Source organism: Watersipora subatra, chromosome 5 (assembly GCF_963576615.1).
Source record: "Watersipora subatra chromosome 5, tzWatSuba1.1, whole genome shotgun sequence".
In the NCBI taxonomy this organism is placed as follows: Eukaryota; Metazoa; Bryozoa; class Gymnolaemata; order Cheilostomatida; family Watersiporidae; genus Watersipora; species Watersipora subatra.
Genome location: NC_088712.1, coordinates 65325867 through 65349813, shown reverse-complemented (window position 1 = coordinate 65349813; position 23947 = coordinate 65325867).

Genomic DNA, 23947 nt, shown 5'->3' with positions numbered 1-23947 from the left:
AAGAGAGAGAACTTTATGTATCGATTGCTCAAATTACTTTCGCAATGCTAGTAAATAGAAACATTACACCGCATTCTTGTTTCTCATTATGGTTCTATTGTTCGTGATTGGCTGCAATAAATCATATCGCTGTAATTAGGAAATACCGCACTTTGTGATTACGTCCTGACTAAAGCCAAAATATTGCTCAGCTGTGTGGATGTTTATTAGGATATAAACATGAAATAGATTTTGTGACAGGCCCGGAATTCATTAGGTAAAAGCAAAAAACTCGCAGCTGATGATTTTTTATTAAAGTAGCAGGCTAAAATACAGGTTTCTGCTAAATAGCTGATATGTAAAAAGTATCTGAAGTTTCCGATTTTTTAAGAAAAGATCGGCCGATACCGATTCAGATACTTAAAACCCATATCGGCACCGATACCGATTCCGATATCAAAATCGGGGCAACTCTAGTCTCAACCAAGTGTGATTCCACATGAGCCTCTTCATCATTACAAACAAAGTTGGTCATAGAGGCAGCCTGGCCATAACACACTCCATCTCTGTCATTGGGTGTCAGGGTCGACTCCCACGTTCACCCCCCATATCGGTCAGGTAGCCAAAGGCTGTGCCAAGGAACACCAGGTGCTTTTTGCTCTAAGTTTGAGGGCCGGGCTGGCGAGGGGCTCACAGGCTGAGTTGCCTCTCTCAGAACATTGCACTTTCATTCTTCCTTCTGTTCACTTTTGAGCTACCTTTAGAGCTCTTTCAGGTAGGCCCTGAGTTCTTAGCTAAGCTCTGTTTTGGATACTCCAACTTGGTCCTTATTCTGGCTGAAGTCTCCTTTCTATTGACTCTAGCCAGCATTACCAAGTTCCGTACGACTCACAATTTGCTAGATAACAAGTGCTTATGTCCACATGTACAGGGCAGGGATCGTCCATCCAAGGATATCACCGCTTCTTAAAGTTCATAGCGCACTGGTGAGCTACTAAGAAAGGCCTGATAAGTATGGCGTCCTCATTGATGGGGGCTCACAATGAATACTTCAGTGATGTTTAACTCCTAGAGTTGCATAGGCAGGAGTATGATCCCATAAAATGGCAGGCGGGTCTCATTGGCCTCGAAACCGTGGCTGTTACTTTTTTCAACAAGTCACTTGTACCTTGAAGAAACTTGTCAAACACTTGCTTGCTCAACAAATTTGTAGCGCACCCGGTGTTGATCAGAAACGGGATGGCTGCCCCTCCCCCACCTCCCTCCAACTTCCTGGGGAGGAAGTAACTGGCAGAGTAGGGCCAGTTCAATGCTTGCACCATGATTGGTACTGCACTACCCCTGTTTTGCAAAGCAATATTCTGGGGCCTAGACACTATTGCATCTGTTAGGGTAGCCATCCAAAGTGTTCTCTAAGTCTGACCGACAGGCGTGAGGAGAGTCGGTCCTGCCGCTTTTAAAGCAAGCTTCTATCTGCATGCTGGCCGGTTGCTCTCAGACTCGATTCCAGGGCTGGCTTCAAAGGATCACATTTTTAGAATAGGTTCCTGGAGTGTCTGATCAAGCCGGGAGAGGTGCGTGAAGCAAATCAGACAAGCCATTAAAACGGGCTTTTGACGTTGCACCAGGCGGGGTGCTTGAAGTCGATCTCTGAGCGCGCTTCTGGCAATGCAGCCTGGTGTAGCTTGGTCTGTTGCCATGTCCGTGATGTCCTCCAAGGATTTGGTTTCCAGTTCTTTTAGAGTCTCACAGTGATTTTAGAGAGCTATGGCCAGAGTATCATTTACCATCATCTCGGCCAGTGTCACAAGGTCAGACTTCCTCCGTCTTAGCTTTCTATTTCTTTCTCGGCCTTCCTGGACTTGAGTTCTCTCTGTCAGGACCTTTCCGGCCGGTTGCTCATCAACTCGGTTGTTATGATGGGCTTGCGACAAAGTACCAGTGTGAGTCCTTTTGCCAGGAAGGCGATTTGTGGCCTTAGTGCAAGCAATAGTTGACCCTACCGTTTAGGCCTTCGGCCATTTCCACGGTTCTGTAGCTTTTCGTCTGAGGGCAAGTCTCGGCGGATGCGCCTCTGGCTACCACACCCTCAGCATTGGAGTGTCTTCCTCTTGACCTCTTGAGGTCAGCCTTTTTCTTTCTGTCATTGATAGATCTGTTTTTTTCAGTTGCTACACAAACCGAGCCAGCTCGCTGGCAGTTTAGTTAGTCCTGAACCACTGCAGTTCGTTTGTCAACTGCCTCTCCCACAGTCCTGACATCCGCAGGAAGGCAGCTCTCTAGCTTGACCTGGAGGAACTCGGTTTTTGCTCTAACAGCTTCTGCCATTGTGGCCGTTGGCATTGCCAGTAGATGTTGCTGTAAGCCGGCATGGTTTACAAAGCTGTAAAACAGCTCTTGAGACATATCAGCTCTGTACGGAGCTTGCAGGTCACTGTAGGCCATCCATACCAACTGTTCCACTTGGCAGGCATGCTCCCAAAGGTAAGTGGCTGTGGCTCACATAAGGGTGCTCAGTTTTCATCGAGCCTGCTTAGGAAAGAAACATAACCAAGCTCAATGTGCATCAAAGGCGGCTTCTATGCAGCCGGTTTGTCCACAGTTTTCTGTGTCCTTTTTCATGGCCTCTCAGAGGTGCAGCAACCGGGCACCTTTAGTCTAAATATGGGTCAGAGCCACCTTTTAAAATTGGTTTATAAAATACTCGACATTATCGGATCCCAAGTACTGAAGTTACTTGAGCTGGTGGCCGGAGCTTGGGCCTGTGGTACCAACACCAGTCTTTCAAAGATCTTTGCCAGTCGGTCTGTTTTTCTGTTCCCAGTCCTCGAGTGTCAGCCATACATTCTTCTTGCAGGAAAGCTTTCCAATTTAGGAAGCAGTATTGCTCTGACAACACATGACCCAACAAGATCAGGGAAGTTCCCTTTTCACAGGTCCTATGGGCAAGTACTTGCTAACCGCCAAAGAAAGATGATGCTAGCTCCAGCAACACAACGCCATGGGTCAAGGATGACTCTCGTTTCTAGATTTGATCTTGTGGAGCTGAAATCTTTAATCCTACCGCTGCCACTAGTGTAAAGGAAGCTGTCAGCACCCTTTACTCCCTACAAGAACTAAATACACCAAGTGGAAAAGCAATAGAATAGATATATATTTCACATAAGTAGATTATAAATGCATGTATTTAATGTGTGCGCTTTACAAAGAACAGCATGCAAGATACTGCCAGGGATCTCAAACTTTCTTGGCTCATCTGGCCTCTTTATATATGCTTCCTCTTTTGCTTGTCTCCACCCGTTTACGCCCAGTTGGTCTTGCCTACCTGACTTGGCTTGAGCATGTAAGTCATAAGGTGGCCGGTTCAGCTGAGCCAAGTATAGCTGAGGTAGCTGAGCAGACTTATTTGTGCAGAACAGCTGGGAAGGTTTAGGCCACGCACATTTGGTCTGTTAGCTGAGCTGGCTATTATGCAATATTTTGGCTTATAGCTCATGCCACTAATTAGTGACCTTTCTGCTGGAACACTTGGTACTAGTGCCTGGTTGGCTGCCACTACAAGGATATCACTGAATATGCATTTGGCATTAGAGTGCTTTGGTTACTGCATGTGCTATCATGATCATAATATGATCATGATTACGTATGCATGATTGTAAATATTATGTATCATCGTGATAAACATTTCACTAGTGATTCGTTTATATATTTTTTTGCTATTATTTTATGCTCCTGTTAGTGCAATTACTAACAGCATAGCTTGAGGGAGAAATTTTGTTGGAAAGTTATGCTCAGTGCATTACAGTAATGTTGCACTCAATTTGTCAGAGGAGCATTCCCTGAAACGCTGTCAGAATGTTTGAAAGTTTCTACACATCAACATCCTACTAATGTTCTGTATGCAAAGTTCTTGGGATGTTTACTAATACCTTTGAGGCAACATCTTGCGAAGAATGCTTGTGTAATATTGCGTAACATTCTCCCAATATTAAGGGAATGTTGTGCTGAATTTTCCAGCAACGTATTACCCACAACATTGCTGGAATGTTATCAAGGCGTCTACGCATTATCTTGCAAAAATATTGCAATGAAGCAATTCTGGGATTTGTTAGAACATCCTAGGACCGCTCTGAGAATAAAAAATTGTTAGTTGGGTACCAAAGTTGAAATTTAGCTGGTAGTACAGCTGACAGAATGAGATCGGCTTTCACTCTTACTTTATTTACAAGCAGGACTATTTCCTGTTTCATACTTTTTCCACCTTTTTGTTCAACTCACATAAAGCGCAGAGAATGACATACGCATTGATCTGACATACGCATTGGTTCACAGAAAGAAGGGCTGTGCTTTCAGCTGGCTAACTTTTTTTAATAGAGTCTGTAGCATCTATATAAATAGATAAGCAACAGATAAGGTAGAATGCCAGCATACTATGGCTCTATTTGTTGGCAGATTATTAGTAGCAAAGAATATTTATTCTGATTACGTAGCAAAGAATTATTTCGTATTTGTTTTTAGTAAAACAAAAAGTATTGTTGCTAAAGTGAAACTACGTGAAAGTGAAACTACTAAAGTTCTAAAGTGAAACTAATAGTGTGTAAAGAATCTGTTGCCCTTGTATAATTCAATGAATCTACAAGCTACTAGTAGCTACTACTGCAGAAACTGATGTTATTTTTTGTTTTAGAGCTTTTTACAACACTTCAAACTGTGACCATCATCTTCTCATCTCAACTACCAACAACGAATAAAATCCCAGAAGATGACGAGAAACCAGAAAGCTTGGCTGCAACGAATAGAAAACAACTAGCATTATCAATAGTATTACTATTAGCCATTTTGGTTCTCGGAGCATACGCATTGCTCATCTGGAGAGCTTATACAAAAACTAAAGTGGATATGGTGGTAGAACAACATAGAGAGACAGTTCGTTCTCACTGATTAGTTCATACACAGTCCATATACTCTCTTTTGCTGCCTTTTGCCTCTCATCATAGGTATATTTGCTGCCGCTCACCATACTTATCAAACTACCAGAAAAAACCACCCTGATTCATATTACTAATGACTGCATCTTATCTACTTATACTTGACTCTTCTATATTTTATCAACGTGCCATATATTTATGGTTTACTTCAAGTTATGTCATAAAGTACCATTTATTACTCCAAATAAGAAAAGTGCTGTAGATATCAAAGTTTTTGTATAAACATTGCAGACCGATGCCAAAGATCTACATATAAAACTCTATGCATATTTTTTTATTTGTCAATTGCTGATCACAACAATTTAATATATCATATTCTAATTAACAATCTTTACTATAATAACAGCCGTGTCTGTCCGTCGGTTAGCAGCGACATTTGGAGCGTTAAGGAAAAATGCAACAAACAGGATATGAACTCCTGTATTCAGCCTGGTGAACCAGCAAGCAAACCACTGTTATAAAACGCTTAACAGCTGAAATTGTAAAAACAATTTATATCTACGTATATTTCTCAAAGTTTGTCGTCTGTCCATCGGTACGTTCAGCTATAGTTATTGGAATTTTGGATTTAAAACTTCACATCCTGCTTCACATATGCTTTTTATAACTTTAGGAGATGAAACAAAACAGCTTATATTGTTGAACAGCATCAACCAAAGGTTTCATGTATTTCCTTATCAACAATATTCAAGTACTCAGACTAAATGTACATGTAACTTTCATATTAAATGCTTTAATAAAGGTGAGAGCAAATTTGACATACTTCTTTAATAGAAACAGAAAATGGAATTACCTAAATAAACTGATCAAAAACATAAAAAAGTCTGTTCAACATATGATGCCTGTAGGAACCTCTAAAATTCATCATATTAAAAAAAGATGTTCGGCATTCAAATAGAGATTACGCATGTAGGACTTTCACCATAGACATGACTTTTTAGATTTGTTTTAAATGTTGGACGTATACACAAATGTAAAGGATTTTGCCGGTCGTTACTCAAGCATGATCTAGAATGCGAGAATTGCTGCATAAATTGCAAGAAAAGTGTGAATTGTTTTGTTCACATTATTTGAAGGGATTGTCATTAGTAGCATAGCCACGACAACTCTACTCTCCTAGTGAGAGCGCTACCATATATATGTATTTCTCTCGCCCCCTCCTGCAAGCCCTCCTCCCCCCACCCCCCAGGGTCCGCCACACGTATACATGTCCTGTCAGTAGCTATTGAGTGGAAATCATGCATAGGCTAATATTTACTTTGTAGATCCAAAATTGATGACTTTCAAGAATTGTTTAAATTAGGTTGAGTTAATTTATATGCTGAGTAAGTTAAGGTAAGTCATGTGCTGCATAGGTCTCTATTATTCTGCCACTATACTTATACCTTGTCAAGACTACAGCTCTTTTCAAGCGTCTCTAAAATAAAACAATAAAAAACTTTTTTTACTAATTACTTCATTAATTTAGTTTGAGAAATAATTTAGATTGCAATAGTTAGTTTATATAGTTTTAGATAATATATTTAACTTTATATATAATGTTATATACAATTACTCAAAGTCAAGTGTTTTGGTTGTTTTACATTAAAATAAATTAAACAAAATAAGAATACTTGCTGTAACATACAACAGTTTTGAAGTACAAAGAAATATCATAGCCTATTTCCTTTTGTGTGGAGGTGTGTTTGTTTAAGACAGTAATATAAACCACAAAGAACACACGTTTTATTTCCTGTAGCATCTGTACCAGCCATACCCAGCCGTACTCTATTGTAGTGAGCAAACACTGTACATCACTGTCTGTACTATCCTGAATCAGGTGTGTGTAAATTTTGGTCAGACATAAAGAGAAGTTCACAACTGGTATTTTTTAAATCCAATCCAACTCTATTATTTGGCACTAAATTACGCTGCTGCTAAACTTAAGGACATCACAAAAAGCAAATGCAAAATTATCCTCTTAGATTTTATGTGCACACGGAAATATTACAGAAATTTAATGATTTTATATACAGTGAAACATGGATAACTCAAACTTCACGGGACCGAGCGAAAGTGTTTGAGTTATCAGAGCGTTCAAGTTATCAGAGCACAGTCACAAGTGAATGTATTTATCAGTAGATACATATACAAACTACATGTATATATAAAACTAAAGTATAGGTTGTTTGTTGTAAGTTAAAGGGCATCTGATGTAGAGTTTTAAAGTATTTATCAGAAAGTATAGATATTTTTATACATTTGAGATTTGTGTGTTGTTTTAGGTGATGTGACTGCCAGAACTTTTTCAGATTAAAATTGGCAAAACCTAATCACGGTTAAAACGCTCAGAAGACATTTTTACTTCTGAGTGTTTTACTCGAGATCAACTTTGCCAATTTTAATCTTAAAACGTCTTGTCAGTCACATCACCTAAAACTGCAAACAAATCTCAGCCCAATAGCAAAATATCTATTCTTTCTGATAATTTTTAAAACTGGACATAAGTAAACATTTATGACCAATGCAAAAAAGCATGCTTTACATCTGATCAGTTGTTTTATTTAAAAACTTATTGAGTGTAGTCTGTGACAAGGTATTTTTTTGACAAAGATCAACAGTGTGACTTATTGTATAGAAATAGATTTTAAACAGTTATTATAGTCCTTAAAAACTTGTTAGTCTTTTCTAACAAAATTGGCCCATCGATAGGTATGCCTTCACTACGCACTTGTCTAAACCAAGTCAATAATACACCATCCAAATCATCGTGCGACGTTGAACGATCTCTTAGCCTTGATGAATTTTGGTCACATAACGATCTTATTCTTTTTTTTTTGTTTAATCCATGTTGACACTGTACTTTTTGGAAGATTTTCTCTTTTTGATAATGCTGATAGCTTTTGTCCTGCTTCGATTTCCTCGAGTACTTTAAGTTTGTCAGAAGGTTTCCACGCTTTTCTTTGCTTGTGTGATGCCATCGTAAAGTAGATGTCTGTTGTAGCGGACGCCAAGCCACGAGCCTATTTGTGACATTTTATCTTTATGTATCCGCATATAATCACTGTTACAATATTTATTTTGCATGCTGTCTATCTTTATTAAATTTTTATTGCTAATACCTTCTAACGTTTATAGCTTGGCCGTATCTAAGCAAACGTCTTAGCGACCCTATTAATCATTTTTATACGATTTCTTTTTCGGTTCCATTATACGGTACGGGGGAAATTATATGTACACTATACGCGTATAAAAAGCGCTTTCGTTAAGAAAGCAGAGTGGTCTCAGCTCCGCGACTAGTGGAAATTCCTTTGAAAGAAATTGAACGGAAACCACGTTTGTGAATTTGGCAAAAAACTGTTCGAGTTAACGGTGCCGAGGTCGAGTTATATAGAGCCATTTATCATTGCGTGGGAACGGACCAAGCAAATCCATTCGAGTTAACCATGTGTTCGATATATTCGAGGGCGAGTTATCCATGTTTCACTGTACTAGCACACGGCAAGTAAAGATGCTGAATTTTATTCATAAGTTAGCCCTTTGTTTAATACATTATTAAAAACTACTAGTGCTGTATAATAGTAGTAGTAAGGTAGACTCAGTCATAACCTTACGCTAGACGTTGTGTCAACAGAAGGCTCTGTAAGTTTGTACATGCACAGCTATTCTACACTGCTGGAAATTAAGGAGAGCGGATGAAAATTAGAGAGACTAGGTAAGTTTATAACATCGTATATTAATTAGCAGCTCTGCAAGTTAAACTGCAGAGGTTTTTTTAAAACTGCAGATTATTTTAAAAACCTAAATTGAAGCATGAACAATGTGGGTATAAACTTTAAATAAAACACTATTAAGTTAGTAAACTTACTACATGAAGATAGCAAACAAAATAAATACAACATAACTGAAGACAAGGATCTCAAACCAAAGGGTCAATAGAGTGTTAAGCAAACATAAAAATATTTCATAAGTTTTTGAATGTTTGTATAATTTTAATAGAGTTGAGCAGAAGCAAAGATTAAACAGCAATGAATACCATTAAGCTATATCTTTTTATAATCATACTCGTAACTGCCAAAACCCAATCTCTAACCAGCTAGTGGAAACTGAGACAAATTGAGATACATAAACATTTTTGAATCAATTTGATAATAAAACTACAAAAGGCAAATTTAGAGAGTTGAGTAATTTTGATAATTTGATTAATTTGAGGATTACAAAACATTCCAAAAGATTACAAGGACTCTTTTGTTACATAAGTTGTATTTAGCTGGGACATAATTAGTTTTCTAAAATTCCCATATTGAATATTGCCAGATATTTTTTACCATAATCTAAAAAGTATTGATTCAACTGAAAAGTTGCAAAATGCAAAATTGAAAACTGCAAACTACAAAATTAAATTTTTTCCTGCAATATTGACTAGTTCTAACAAGTGTTTACAGTTGTAATAATACTTCTTTGAAAAGTCTAATCATACTTCAACAAAAAGACTTCATGATTTTGAAAAAAAATTGGTAAACAAAAGTTTTGATTATTTATATTTTAATTTTTGAAACGAGTCTACTAATTGTCCAAATCAACTACCGTTCTTCATGTTCTGTAAAAGTAAATATTATTGGTCTAGTCCTAGAACAAGTCAAGCAATACCACTTTTCATAACAACGCTCCTTCCAGATTCTAAAATTGTGCTTTGTATGGAATAAAGGATTCCATGTGTCACTAAAGTGGCCGCTGTAGCAATAGAATTAATGATATCACTAATATCACTATCCTTCACGAGTTCCTTTCATTTTCTGAAATCGAAATCGAGTTTCTGCAATAATGTTTTCTTTAATAGTGTAGTTATAGATTTTTTTATTTATTTAAAAAAAAAGATTGTTACACCGGCAGAATAGCAATGAAGGAATAGAAACAAGTCTGCAGTTATTAGATGACAGTTTATTGTGTTTAAATATGAGTAAAACTTTAGCGACTTTCATTTTTTGTGGGACAACACATCGCTTTACACTCATGTTGAACATTTAGGCCAAAGGGTTTGATAACTCAAGTAAACATTTTTTCACAAATTTTGTGAAAATTCCGTCTAGGCCTTCTGCTTTGTGTTCATTTAGATTTGCAATAACTCTCTGAACAGTACACACATGAACTTCTACAAAATTAAAATCTGGGAATGTATTTATCCTTGAAGCTTGATGCTTCATATTTGTATAAGAAAGGGCTTACACAAGCCTGGGCTTTATTCCTGTAAAATAAGTGTTAAATTCTGTAGCTATTTGTTTGTCCTCGGCTAATTCTTTGGAGTTAGAGTCCAAAAGCTTAGTAATTCGTTGAGCTTCAATTTGGTTTTGCCCAAAAGCATTATTTATTAAATTCCAAAGCTTTCTCGGCTCATTAACTTTTGAGATTTCATTATTTCATTATTATAGCTTTTCTGTATTTTTTTTCTAAATTATCACCAAAGGAGTAAACTCTCTACTTGCCAAATAATCTGCCTGTCATCCAAAAGTCTTTAAAGCTTTTGGGCTTACAAGTTGTTTCCTTTAAGAAAGCAATTAGGTCAAAAATTTCTTTAGTTGTGTTTAGAAAGTTGTAATAGGCAAAATCTACGCATTTTGTCTGGTAAACCCCATTCAAAGGAGCTTTAATTTGTCAGGATTGAGGTTTTTATAACTCTGTTCGAGAAATTTTTAAGACTCGTTTTTCAAAAATTTATGAAAACAGGCAACTATAGGTTGGTGGTCAGATGTGTGTTTTTCTACTGTGCCGAAAACCACATTTAAATGATGAAAATTAATTAATATAGGATCTATAAAAGTTGCCGAGTAGGAAGTTTTTCGAAAAGGAATATAATATTTTGGAAATTATATTGGTGAGTTAAATCAAGGTAATCAGTCAGTAGACATGGTTCTAGCTGCTCCTCCTTCTTTGCAGTCGGGGTAGAGTCTAGGGGTCTGGAATCTAGCTTTTTCAGAGCCTTGTAATAGTTTCAGGTGCTTATGTTGGATGGTCTCTACAAAGAACACCTGTTGTTTTTCGATGCCTTGCGGGCTGGGGTTTAATCTGGTTCTGTGGGCCCGACTAGCTGATCCGGGTGCCTGTTGCCAAGGTTATGACTGATGGAAGTCTTTGTGCAACCAGTATTTGGCACTACTGTTTCTACTCACATTTTTTTCCTAGTTCAGGCACTTCTTGCTAGTGCAATTTTGCTGAGCGGGCCCTTGTCTTCCACAGCTCCAACGCAGAACGAGTTTTGCTGGGGCTTCCTTTTGGAAGCCCCAGCAAGCCTCTGTTTTACTTATCTGCAGCAGTTGGAAATGCTTCTTTAGCTGCTGCACCAGAAGTGTAAACTGGCTAACAGTTTGTCCTGCACCACCGGTATCTGCCCAACGGGCTCATTTTTTCCAGGCTTGATGGATTGTTGATGGTACTCTCTTGTTTAAATCTGAAGGAGTTCTGTACCAACCCATATCATATCAGTCAACACAAAGATGGGTACTACAAATAAGTGTCATTTCACAAAAGGGCTGTTGGGTTAATGCCCTATTTGCCCATTGAGGGTCTGTCAGATCACTGTAAACTATTAGAACTACTTGATCCGCTCAAAACAGCCTGTTCCTAAAAGATAGTTGGTGTGGCCTTTTGCTAGATGCTCAATTATGTTCAGGGCTGCATTGAAAAGAGGCCCAACAAACCCGGAGTGTGTCGAAAACCGCTTTGACTTGGTTGGCTTACCTGAAACTTTCTGCCTCCTCCTTCAATGCCTCCTTGGGGTGGGGCAATGTGGTGGCCTCCTGCCCATCGGTTGGCTCAGCCACCTTTCGGAAGCGACTTGTGAAATGCTCCACATCCCACTACCTGTGTATTAAAGTGCTTTGAACTGATGGGACAGAACAGGAGTTCAAAGCACCATCATCAGCTTTTCAAATACATCAGCCAGACACTTTGTGTTTCTCTTCGTGCTCTGGTCATGCTAGGTGGCTATGCTGATGTTTTCCCTTTCCAAGATTGGTCCCGTAGAGGTTTAGAAGCACCATGTTACTTTTAAGTCAGCTCTGTTTCTACCGGTCTGCACTGTGTCTTGTCAAGGGTGACTCAATCTCTATGGGTTTTTGCCCCGCCGCTGCTTTTAAGACAATTGTAAAAAGTTTACTCAGTGGTTTACAGGTTTGTGTGGAGTCGCGATCTGAAGAGACCTCATGGCTGCTACTAGTGTAAAAAGTTTCTAGTGAGCCCTCTGCTGCTCCAATTACAACCAAGCACTTAGTTCAAGTACAAGTTATAAGTTTATACCAATCTATGTAAATATAAATCTCAAATTTTTTGTGGGATTCCGTGTACCCAGCTATAGCTACATGTATTTAAATTTAAGAATGAAATATCCGTTGCATGCTAGATTTGATTGTAGAATCTCCCGTTTGCTAGGCAAATATCTTACCAATTAAGCTACTCAAGATTGATAGTTTCATTTTGCAAATGTCACTATGTGTGTGAAAATACGCATACCAGCTGTGTTACGAAAGTCATTAAAGTTTGACAGTTGCTAGTAGATTGTACTGCCGCTAGTTATACATACAACTAGCAGAATTTCCGGTGTTGCACGGGTATTAAAAATCAGCTCATTAACAATGAGAGGTAATGTAGTTGCCTGCCATTTGCTATTTCCTGGCCCATTTTCAGTAGCTAATTTGAGTAAGTTTACTAATAAGAGCTAACTGTTTGCTCTCGCAGTCGAGTACAGCATAAAATTATGCAAACGCTCTCCGTAAAGCTGCACCATCATGGGGAATGGTAGCGTATTGTCACACACATAGCGACATAAATCGTCTAATAAATCCATTAATTTCAGATAGCTACTGTAAACCGGTAAGGTATTTGCTCAGCAAATGGGAAGTTCCGAGAAAAAATCTTGTGCAATATAAACTCTTTCATTCAATATTTTGATAGCTTTAGCTAGACCAACCAAACTACGGACACACCAACTTTGAGATTTATATATAATTATAGATACAGTCAATATCTGTGCAAACATATAACTGCATTGGATGAGGCTTGCTTTTCCTGTCCTTTGCTTGTTGTGTCTCTTTCTTTTTTGTTTTCTCCCGTTCTCCAATGCCAGCCCTCAATCTCTGTGTTTTGGACACTAGCTCAGTAGCTAGCTGCTTGCTTGTTCCCAACTTGGTCGTCAGCTGATTGTATTCCTGGCCAGCTCGAGCCTTTCTCAGTTTGGCATGCTATTAACAAGCCAACTCCTTCTTGGCCTATTTGGATCAAGCCATCCTTCTGCCGGCTGATAGAACCGGCCGGCTGATTTGTTGGCCAACCAGTCAGTCATATTGGTTGCACTCAGCTTGGGCTTGAGCAGCGCCGTCTGACGCAACATTTAAGAACTTATTTACTAGTTACTATTACAGGTAATTAGGCGCCAAGACTGTCAAAAATATCTCTACTTTTTCAGCTATTGCCAGTAATTTCATTGTTCTTATCAAGGACTTTATAATCGCAGCTGAAATATGTAAGAAAATAGAAATTGGAAGAGGAAGGTATTTTAGGACCAAGGTATGAGAGGGTTTGAATTGCCTTTATTTATTTTATATGCAACTAACGAGATGTCACTGATAAAGCATTTGCTAGACATAATTAGTAATAACTCTTTATGTTTCAGTAAGCCATTTGGAAGATAATGAGAATACAGAGTCAACTAGTCTTTTTTATTTGGTCTATGACCAATAACCCAGTGAGAATTTCACAACTTGCCCATTTTTCAATAATAAATCGGTATTATTTGTAGAACTAGCGAGCTGAGGAAATGGCTTGGAGATGTCTATCAGTTTGTGCAATGATACTTACACTCAGGTACTAACTACATCAGTATCACTATACCAGCATTTCATGAATTTAGGTGATGATCACATTTACCTTGCCCTAAGATACCTAGCACATAGCAATAACCTGACAACTAAGAACTTTACAGCACTCATATTCATTGTAGAATTATATTAGCTTGCATTGTATGATGTAAACCTTTTTGAGTTGTATGAGCGTGCAGTTGGCTAATAACTTGTGTATAGATGCTTCCAGGAGGCTTGTAGTGGCAGATTTGTGGTTGTTGTAATTTTGTGTTAAGAACCAGTCAGAACAATTAACGGAAAGTTTAAACACTTCCTTTAGAAATCTAGTTGATCATAGCTGTTCAACAAATTGTATTTGCCAGATCTCTTTCTTTCTATTGTTTTACTCCCATATTGGTTTATTACTGTTATTGTTATAAGCTAGATTTAATTATTTTGAATCCGTAACTTCTTATTTGGGATAAAAAACACAGTTCTCAGATTATTAGCCAAGCCAGATGTTGCTTTGCAATATTTTCCTCCAGAAAAAGCTGTCTGTTTGCTATGCTGCTTACAAGACTTGCAGGGTTTTGTCTTTGCCAGCCTTGGTTTGCCTTGCCAGCCTTGGTTTGCTTTGCACGCCTTGGTTTGCTTTGCCAGCCTTCGTCTGCTTTGCCAACCTTGGTTTGCTTTGCCAACCTTGGTTTGCTTTGCCAGCCTTGGTTTGCTTTACCAGCCTTGGTTTGCTTTGCCAGCCTTCGTCTGCTTTGCCAACCTTGGTTTGCTTTGCCAACCTTGGTTTGCTTTGCCAGCCTTGGTTTGCTTTACCAGCCTTGGCTTGCTTTGCCAGCCTTGGTTTGCTTTACCAGCCTTGGTTTGCTTTGCCAGCCTTGGTTTGCCTTGCCAGCCTTTGTATGCTTTACCAGCCTTGGTTTGCCTTACCAGCCTTGGTTTGCTTTGCCAGCCTTGGTTTGCTTTGCCAGCCTTGGTTTGCTTTGCGAGCCTTGGTTTGCTTTGCCAGCCTTGGTTTGCTTTGCCAGCCTTGGTTTGCTTTGCCAGCCTTGGTTTGCTTTGCCAGCCTTGGTTTGCTTTACCAGCCTTGGCTTGCTTTGCCAGCCTTGGTTTGCTTTACCAGCCTTGGTTTGCTTTGCCAGCCTTGGTTTGCCTTGCCAGCCTTTGTATGCTTTACCAGCCTTGGTTTGCCTTACCAGCCTTGGTTTGCTTTGCCAGCCTTGGTTTGCTTTGCCAGCCTTGGTTTGCTTTGCGAGCCTTGGTTTGCTTTGCCAGCCTTGGTTTGCTTTGCCAGCCTTGGTTTGCTTTGCCAGCCTTGGTTTGCCTTACCAGCCTTTGTTTGCTTTGCCAGCCTTGGTTTGCTTTGCCAGCCTTGGTTTGTTTTGCCAGCATTGGTTTGCTTGCAAGCTGTGATTTCCAATCCCATATGTTTACCATTTTGTGCTATGAGGAACTTTAAGTGATTATTCTCTTTGACATTACCATACTAGCTTTTCCAGGCTGTTTTCCACTTTTTACGATGCAGCACGATCAAAAATCTACACATAATGATGAATTTGAGTTCTCCTTTATGAATTTGCTTTTATTTAGTTACGTATCTTTTGTACATTATTTTTGAGAAATTCTTTTTACTTTTTGGAAATACTAAACATAATAATTAGTTTAGATCGTGCTTGAGGTTCTCTTTAAGATGTTTTCTTTAATCTCCTTGCTTACATTTACTCTCCTTGCATACATTTAATCTCCTTGCTTACATTTACTCTCCTTGCTTACATTTAATCTCCTTGCTTACATTTATACTCCTTGCTTACATTTAATCTCCTTGTTTACATTTACTCTCCTTGCTTACATTTAATCTTCTTGCTTACATTTAATCTCCTTGCTTACATTTAATCTCCTTGCTTACATTTAATCTCCTTGCTTACATTTAATCTCTTTGTTTACATTTATTCTCCTTGCTCACATTTATTCTCCTTGCATACATTTAATCTCCTTGCTTACATTTACTCTCCTTGCTTACATTTAATCTCCTTGCTTACATTTATACTCCTTGCTTACATTTAATCTCCTTGTTTACATTTACTCTCCTTGCTTACATTTAATCTTCTTGCTTACATTTAATCTCCTTGCTTACATTTAATCTCCTTGCTTACATTTAATCTCCTTGCTTACATTTAATCTCTTTGTTTACATTTATTCTCCTTGCTCACATTTATTCTCCTTGCATACATTTAATCTCCTTGCTTACATTTATTCTCCTTGCTTACATTTAATCTCCTTGTTTACATTTACTCTCCTTGCTTACATTTAATCTCCTTGCTTACATTTAATCTCCTTGCTTACATTTAATCTCCTTGCTTACATTTAATCTCCTTGCTTACATTTAATCTCTTTGCTTACATTTAATCTCCTTGCTTACATTTAATCTCCTTGCTTACATTTAATCTCCTTGCTTACATTTACTCTCCTCGAGTTCTTGTTTTTACATTTGAATAACTTGATATGCCCATCTCACCTTGTTCTCTATAAGATTACCTTTATGCAGAGAGTCCCACATTATAAGTGAATGGGTGTGGTTCGTTCAGTGTTTACATCAGTGCATGTTTACTATGAGAATAATTACATTTGAGAATATTGTTCCGGGAACTTAAAGAAATCTTGATATTTTTGTAACTTTTGCTAGCCCTTCATACTTAACTCTGAAGTCATCCAAAGTAATTAAGCTTTTCTATTCTGATTGTTCACTATTATAATACCAGGCCGGATGGCCTTTTCAACTTTGTTTATGTTAGTTATAAGCTTTGTATTCATCACAGTAAGTCACCGACTTACGACCTATTTGACATACGTCCACTCGAATTTATGACCAAATCCGTAGCAAAATCCGTTTTTTATTATTTGCGTCAAGTTTGATCGTTATTTTTGTTGAGGCGAATTTTTTCTGACAAACGATACAACAATAATTTCTCTCAAAACTTAATTTTGGTGACTTGTGTACTGATTATATACGTTATTAAGAGAAATACATTGCTCACCATGTCAAGTTCAGCGTTATCGGTTATGGTAATACTGTAACTGATTCGCAAACAGATAAATGAAAAGATCTTAGTTGAAGGTTTAAAATTTACTAAAATACATACTAAAACTTTCTTCAAGTTTGTGTTTAGTAAGCTGAATTTATTTAAGTTAGATCAGAATATGCAGAATGGACTTACGTCCAATTTGTTTTATGACCTGCCAGCCGAAACCAAACGCAGTTGTAAGTCGAAGACTTACTGTACTTGTCAGCTTGAACCTCAGTTACAGACAAAGCATTAATTATGGAACAGGCAGTACAAAGCAGTGCAAAGCAAAAACAGAAGTAGCGAACAACCAATCAGGTTACAGCGCTGGCCTCAAATCATGACTCTGCAGATCAATAAGTAGAGTAAACAATAATAACGACCTTACAGCATTGCAGCAAGCAATTCTTCACTTGTTTATTGTGTATTATCCATCTCAACAGTTTACTCTCACACTTAAGTCTTACAGCAGTTCAACTTGGTTACTTTCTTTGATTGTGTCTTTGTTGTGATGGCACCAAATCTTTGCATGAGAAGTAAACATGTTTCACAACTCCTTATGCTTGTGAACTACTAGTTGAATGTCCAGCATTGCACAGGTATATATATAGGCACAGGCATATATACTTGATACAGTCCAACTCAATGTGTGCGCTTACAAGGAATTGCATGCCAGAGACTACCAGTGGATCTCTGTCTTATTGGCATGAGTGCCTCTCTATATAACCCTTGCAATGTGGTACCCATCTTCGGTAGCAGGGCTAACTTGACCATGCCTCTGGCCAGTTCGAGCTTGGCTCGGTCTTTGTAGCCTCGTTGACTTGTCCTTCTAAGGTCAATTTGACCATGATTTCAGTGATCTGGCCACTCTGGGAGGTGACCGGCATGGAGTTGAGTTAGGTTGAGTAGAAGTCACGAAACCTGAGCCAGTGAGTGGCCGTTCTTCATTTACCTGGTGGTCCTTCATGCCTGTGTAAGTGCCGACTGTGACGCCAGCTCAAAGATGTGAAGGTCACTGTCACTGAAATTCAGTCACCACGAGATTAGGCTTACTTTCACCAAAGATGGTTCAGGTTCATAACCAGCAGGGACCCTTGAACCACCTTCTATAAGCCCTAACTGCCAGTAACTCTAAGTAGTGACTCGGTATGGAATGGCCTTCTGTCCGGGCCAGCTTCACCATATACCTCACCACCGTACATGTCAAAGGTTGCCCTGGAAACAATGAAAACAACGGTCGCCCCTTAAACAGAAACAATGAGCTGCTGAAACCATATAGCACACTGGTGAGCCACCACTTAGGACATCCGCAACATTGGTTAGAATTTTATCACCTATGTGTTTTTAGTTTTGTTTTAACTATAACTTATACTGAATAACACTGAACTGAAATAGAGAGTGGGCGAGCATTAAACCTCTTTCAGGTGTGGCGAGAAGGATTTTGGCAAATAGCATATCGGCATCTTTGTTATTTTGGTTTAACCAGCAAACTGACTGCCAAAATTTAATTTTTATATAATTTTCTTGTTGACATCGTATGACGCAAAAAAATTAAAAAATATATATGTCATTGTATGACAAGGATGAAATAACTATATGTTTCACATCAATGGATGTGATAAGAAACTGTGAATAGCTTGTTAGGAAACCTTTGATTTGAATGTCGAGAGTTTAAATCCAGTATTCTCAGTATAGGTGGAGTTTTTGTTGCTAAAACTATATAGCTATTGCTGAACAAACGAATGGCAGAAAACATGGAATTTATATATATATATATATATATATATATATATATATATATATATATATATATATATATATTACTGAATGCCCAGCATTGCCGGGTAATAAAAAGTCTTTAAACAGAAAATTTATTTTCATTTAAAATATAAAATATTTACCATTCTAACTTTTAAACTTCATATCATAAAAAAAGTGTTTGTGCAATCCAAGTGAAAAAATAAAATAACTGTAAACGTTTTCAAACTTCTCAAACAATTGTAACTTTTAACGTTTATATAATGAAAGAAGCGCTTTGGTAAAATCAATTGGGTAAAATTGGGTAAAATCAATGTTTAAATGTAAATGTGAAATCATTAGCAAGTATAATGGCTGAGTATAGTCTGTATTGCAATGATACAATAAAAAGTTATTTGGTATACAATTATGATTTTAGTTGGTTTCAAAGGGTGGCATCATCAGGCAAAAACATCGTATAGAGTGGTATAGAAACCCATAAATAATTATCTAATGCAATCACCTATTGGTAAAAATCATCATCACTAGACAATAGTAGCAAAACAATAAGTTAACCTTAAAACTATAGTTACCTACAGTAACTGATCTACAAGAAAATGTAACACTGCAATGTACTATCTGCAGAACGTACTATAGAGTTTTTACATTTGAGACAGACGTGTAACATAAGTGCTGAATCTGCATCTAACTTAAATAAATTTAGCTTACTAAACACATACTTGAAGGAAGTTTTCTTATGTATTTTAGTAAACTTCAAACTTCTAATAAATATTTTATCACTTATCTGTTTGCGAATCTGTTTTTATCCTACTGGATAACAGTAAACTTGTCATGGCGAACAACGTACATGTATATCTTTTAATATTGTATATAATCAGTACTCAAGTTGCCAAATTTTAAGAGAAATTTTTGCTGATATCACGTGGTGAAAAACAAATTTTCCATAGTATGGCAAGAATAAAAAAGAAACGTGTTTTATAGAGCTAGGTGAAAAATATTTTATAACAGAAACATTGTAACCCGTAGGCGTAATTTATCAATTAATACGTCATTTAGCGTGTGAAATTGGGAAAAGGGTACACAGTATATAGTAAGAGCAAGGAAAATGTAAAAATCTTTGTATACTTGTCATTGAATGATTGGTTTACAAACATGTGGTCGCCATTTGCATGAGTTCAAATCTAGCGCAACGCAAGTTTTTCACTTCAAGATTTTAATAGCCATAGCTGGACAGACCAAAGTGCAGACAAAATCACAGACAGACACTGATTACACTAGATTACTATTAGTTTCATGCTTTGTAAGAGCAACCTTCAGCAATCTGAAGATTGCTCTTACCAAGCGTAAAACTAATAGTAATCTAGTGTTTTATTTATTGTTTTATTTATTTATTTATATATATATATATAATAAAACACTTGGATTGTAGCTATATGGTGCTCTGTCTTCATTCTTTTGCCGTTCTCCTTATGTACTGACTTGCTGTGTTTTGGCACCACCCTAAAGTGAACCATTTTGTCTTCATTGTTGGAGTCTACCCATCCAGCCTGAGTTTTGCCTAACCGAGCCAAAAGTGGACCAGATACATGGCCCACGACATTTATCTGTAAAAAAAATAAAGTCTGTAGTTTGTAATTATATGGTGCTCAATTTATTTTGCAGCCAAGCCCGAGACATTCCATTTAAATTTGAGAAAAGTGTTACGGTACTAAGACACATCTACAACATCACAAACACTAATGATGGCTTTATAAGCATTGGGAGTCTAGAGGTACAATACCTTCTAAATTCACTTCATCAGGTTTTTTATGAGACCCATAAACATGCCACTTGCTCATGCAATTCAGAAACCTTTTGCACTCTTACCACTTTTGAACAAAAAAATTAATAGAGATGTTGTTTGAGAGATTATAATATTACTTTTCGCTATATGGAACCTGGTCAAGTCTTGGTTGTTGTGTACTAAATAACAATTGGTGGGACTACAGGTTGACCTCAAAGATGGAAGCAAGTTTTTGATAGGGCTTGCTCACACACCTAGACAAAACAAAACTGGTGGAATAGTAAATGTTCCAATAAAGAGTGTGACAGGTGACACAGGAAGTGTACAACCTCTTCTTGTAGAAGGTAATTTACAGCGATTGTATTTTATCACTAGATAACTAATAACTAGGTAGCTTTAGTGACTAGCTACTCCACTCAATCCCGTTATTGCAATCATTCTGTATTCACGATGATAGTTGTCAGAAACTTGCCAAAAAATTTTATGAATTTGCTGTGCCTAACAAAATATTGATGAAAACCACCAAATACTCAATTTCACCCTTTCCATGACAGTTAACAGCATCGGTGTTAAACTAATGATGGTAACTGTCAAATGAAACAGTTAAGATAACATGCCGATAAGAATGTGACGGAATATACTAGTGGTAGGACTTCTTTAGATGCGTAAAGTAATGCTGTTCATGTTACATTTATAAAACATTATTTCTTGGCTCAACAGATAGTTACAAACAACTTTTATGACTCCCCATACTGTGTAAAAGTATCTTTACATTGCCTGTTTCTTTTATCATCTGCAAGAATGCAAAATAAATACACAGAGTGTATTACCAACAAAAGTATATGTTTGCTCGATATATATATAAGCATACATGAAGTCAATAGTGACTATTTTTGAAGTGCAATGGATTCAAGACACAGTGAACAATCATGCGAAGAGCCTGCCCAAGCTATGCTGCCTTTTTGGTAGCTTGCTCGTTATAACCTATTGCTTGCTCGATAGGCTCTGCCTCATTATCATTTCCTTTGATCATTCTTTGTGATGACGGCACACCAAGCTGGCTCACCTACAACAAAGTTTTCTGTCGCTATACTGAGACTCGGCTCGGCTACACGTTTGTGTAAGGGCTTCTTAGTTCGATTTCTCTTAGAATCGGTCGATGGTGGCTTCAATCAGTCCTGAGCTGGCCTTTTTCTGCTGGGCAAGCCAGCTGCTTAGGACTCGAAAAATTTAGGTGGACTTCGGCCGTACAGCAGCAACCTTGTCCCCTGAATCAGCTTGAGCTTCAGTGTCACTCTCCTTGGTTTGCCCAGGGTCGACTAACTCACCATAACTGACTGAGTAGCCGGCTCTTTAGGGATCGGTTAGCCACAGTCAGTGTGGAAGTGTATGACCTCATCGCTAGGGTGGTCAGCCAGCCTCTAGCCTGCAGAACGAGTTTTTAGTGGTCAACTTGGTAAACTATGCGCTTACTTTTGGCATTTGAGTGCGCCTTCCAGTGTGACATACCTGATCACATGACACATGCTAATACCGGCAGATACACACGTAGATGGCAAAGGGTTAGCTTTCGTGTTGCTGGTTGCTGAGAGCACTGGTGGTGACTCGACATAAAGCGCAAGTGCCGGGCTCTTGCGAAGCTTCGCTCACCCGCTCCCACGCGTCGTCGCTGATAGCTCTCGGTGGAAACAATAATTGTTTTAGCTTCGCAGGAAACTTTTCCAATCTGATATGCAGCTTCCAAAGTTGCGTCTGAGCAGGGACTAGCAACAAAATGAGCTCAGTCTCTGATATCCTACAGATTCTAGTTGGCTTGGCTAACTCAGTCTTAGTTACCTCTTCCACCAGGTTAAAGAGCCAATGCATTTCTAAATGTGTCTCTGCTGAAGTTGGGAGCCGCTCAGCCTTGTCTTGAAAGGTATGATTTGAGCAGGTATCGATCAAGTGAGACTCAACCTGAGCGTTTTTGTGTAAAAAGGATTTGCCTGGGGTGCAAGCTTGGCAAGAACACCCTCCTCCAACACTGGGGGTCTCGCTGTCTCATCCAAGAGAGCTGAGAATGTGCTTTCACACAAAAGATGAAGATTCCTTATCCAAGCTCAACAAGCCCGCCAAAATTTTCTCTTCTTCTGTCTCCATGGAATCTATCAGGCTTAGCATATCAGCTAAAAAGTGAACTTTTTCACCTGACATCTATTTTGACAGTATAGCAGAAAAGTCTATCAGTAGTGGTAGCTGTAGTATAAAGGTTGCTGTGCTTCCGAGAGAACTGGGCTCCTCAGCACCCTCGCCCCTGGCTGCCACTACTGATAGCCACACTTATTTTCCATATCAGTCAGGTCGCCGAGTGAGCCGAGCCTGTTGGGGATTATGCCGAGTGATTCCAAGTGTATTTTACATCGTACTGAAAGGCCTGGCAAGCAATAGACTTGCTGACCAAGCAAGTTTTCTCAAACATTGCACTCCTGTTCTTCCAACAGTCTTCAGAGCTCTTTTAGCTAATCTCGAGCTCTTCAGTGAACATATGACTGGTTTAGGACACTGCCTTCACCTCCATAGTTCCAGTTTGGCTTTACACTTAGCCTGAGCTTCCCACCTCCCTGCGCTGGCACCTTTCTTGATAGGCCTATTTAAGGCTGTATGGTGGCAGACACTCGTCAGAGCTCCTTTGAGCAAGCTTGAAAAGGCTTCAGCCAGCTTTCGCTTTGCACTGAAGACTGGCTCTGACACTCTATTAGACAAATTTGGTTTGGTCACACTTTTATGACCTGGTACAGTATTTCAAATTTGCCTTGTACATGTAGTTTGAAGTTGTTCTCCTTATTCTCCTTTTGTTTAAGAGCTAGACAAAGTTTCTGGTGCGTTTTGTGGGAGTTCTTTCTGGTACTCCTGTTGAATGGCTACCTGCTTCTTTTCCATGGTTGTACCTCTTATAGCTTTTTCAGTATTTTTATTAGATATTCATGCAGGGGTTAGGCCCCGGTGAGTAGTGAGCTTAGTTCTAGCTAGTCAGGTAAAGATCTAACATCAGCAGGTTGGCCATTGTTCTGACGGCCAAGCATGGTTTATATTAATATGCTCACATTAGGTGAAGGAGCAACTTACCCCACTCCTCCTGACTTCTAGCCAGCAGCAGTGCACACAGAGAGTTGCCCAGTTGTCTGTTGTTGAATTCGACTACACCATTTGTTAAATTGTTAGTTGTTTCCATCCGCCAAAGTTTGCACAGCTTGGCCATCAGTTGACTCTCAAACTGTGACCTCCGACACTGCGGATCTGCTCCGGCAGGCTCATATAGCAAAACACTTGCTCGTCCAACGCACTGGCCACCACTGGTGCTGTGGTCTAAGAGGGTTTAAGAAGGCTAATGCATCCTGCCATTTTGTGAAACGGTTTGTGAGTACCAAGATCTATTTATTCCTTCTCGATGTTTTGGCATTGGCCCTACCAGGTTCACGCCCACTTTCTGCCAGGGCCGTTCAGCATAGCATCTATGCCGGCCGCCAACAGTTTTGGTGTTTGCATGCTTTGCTGCCTGGCAGACTTAACAGCTCC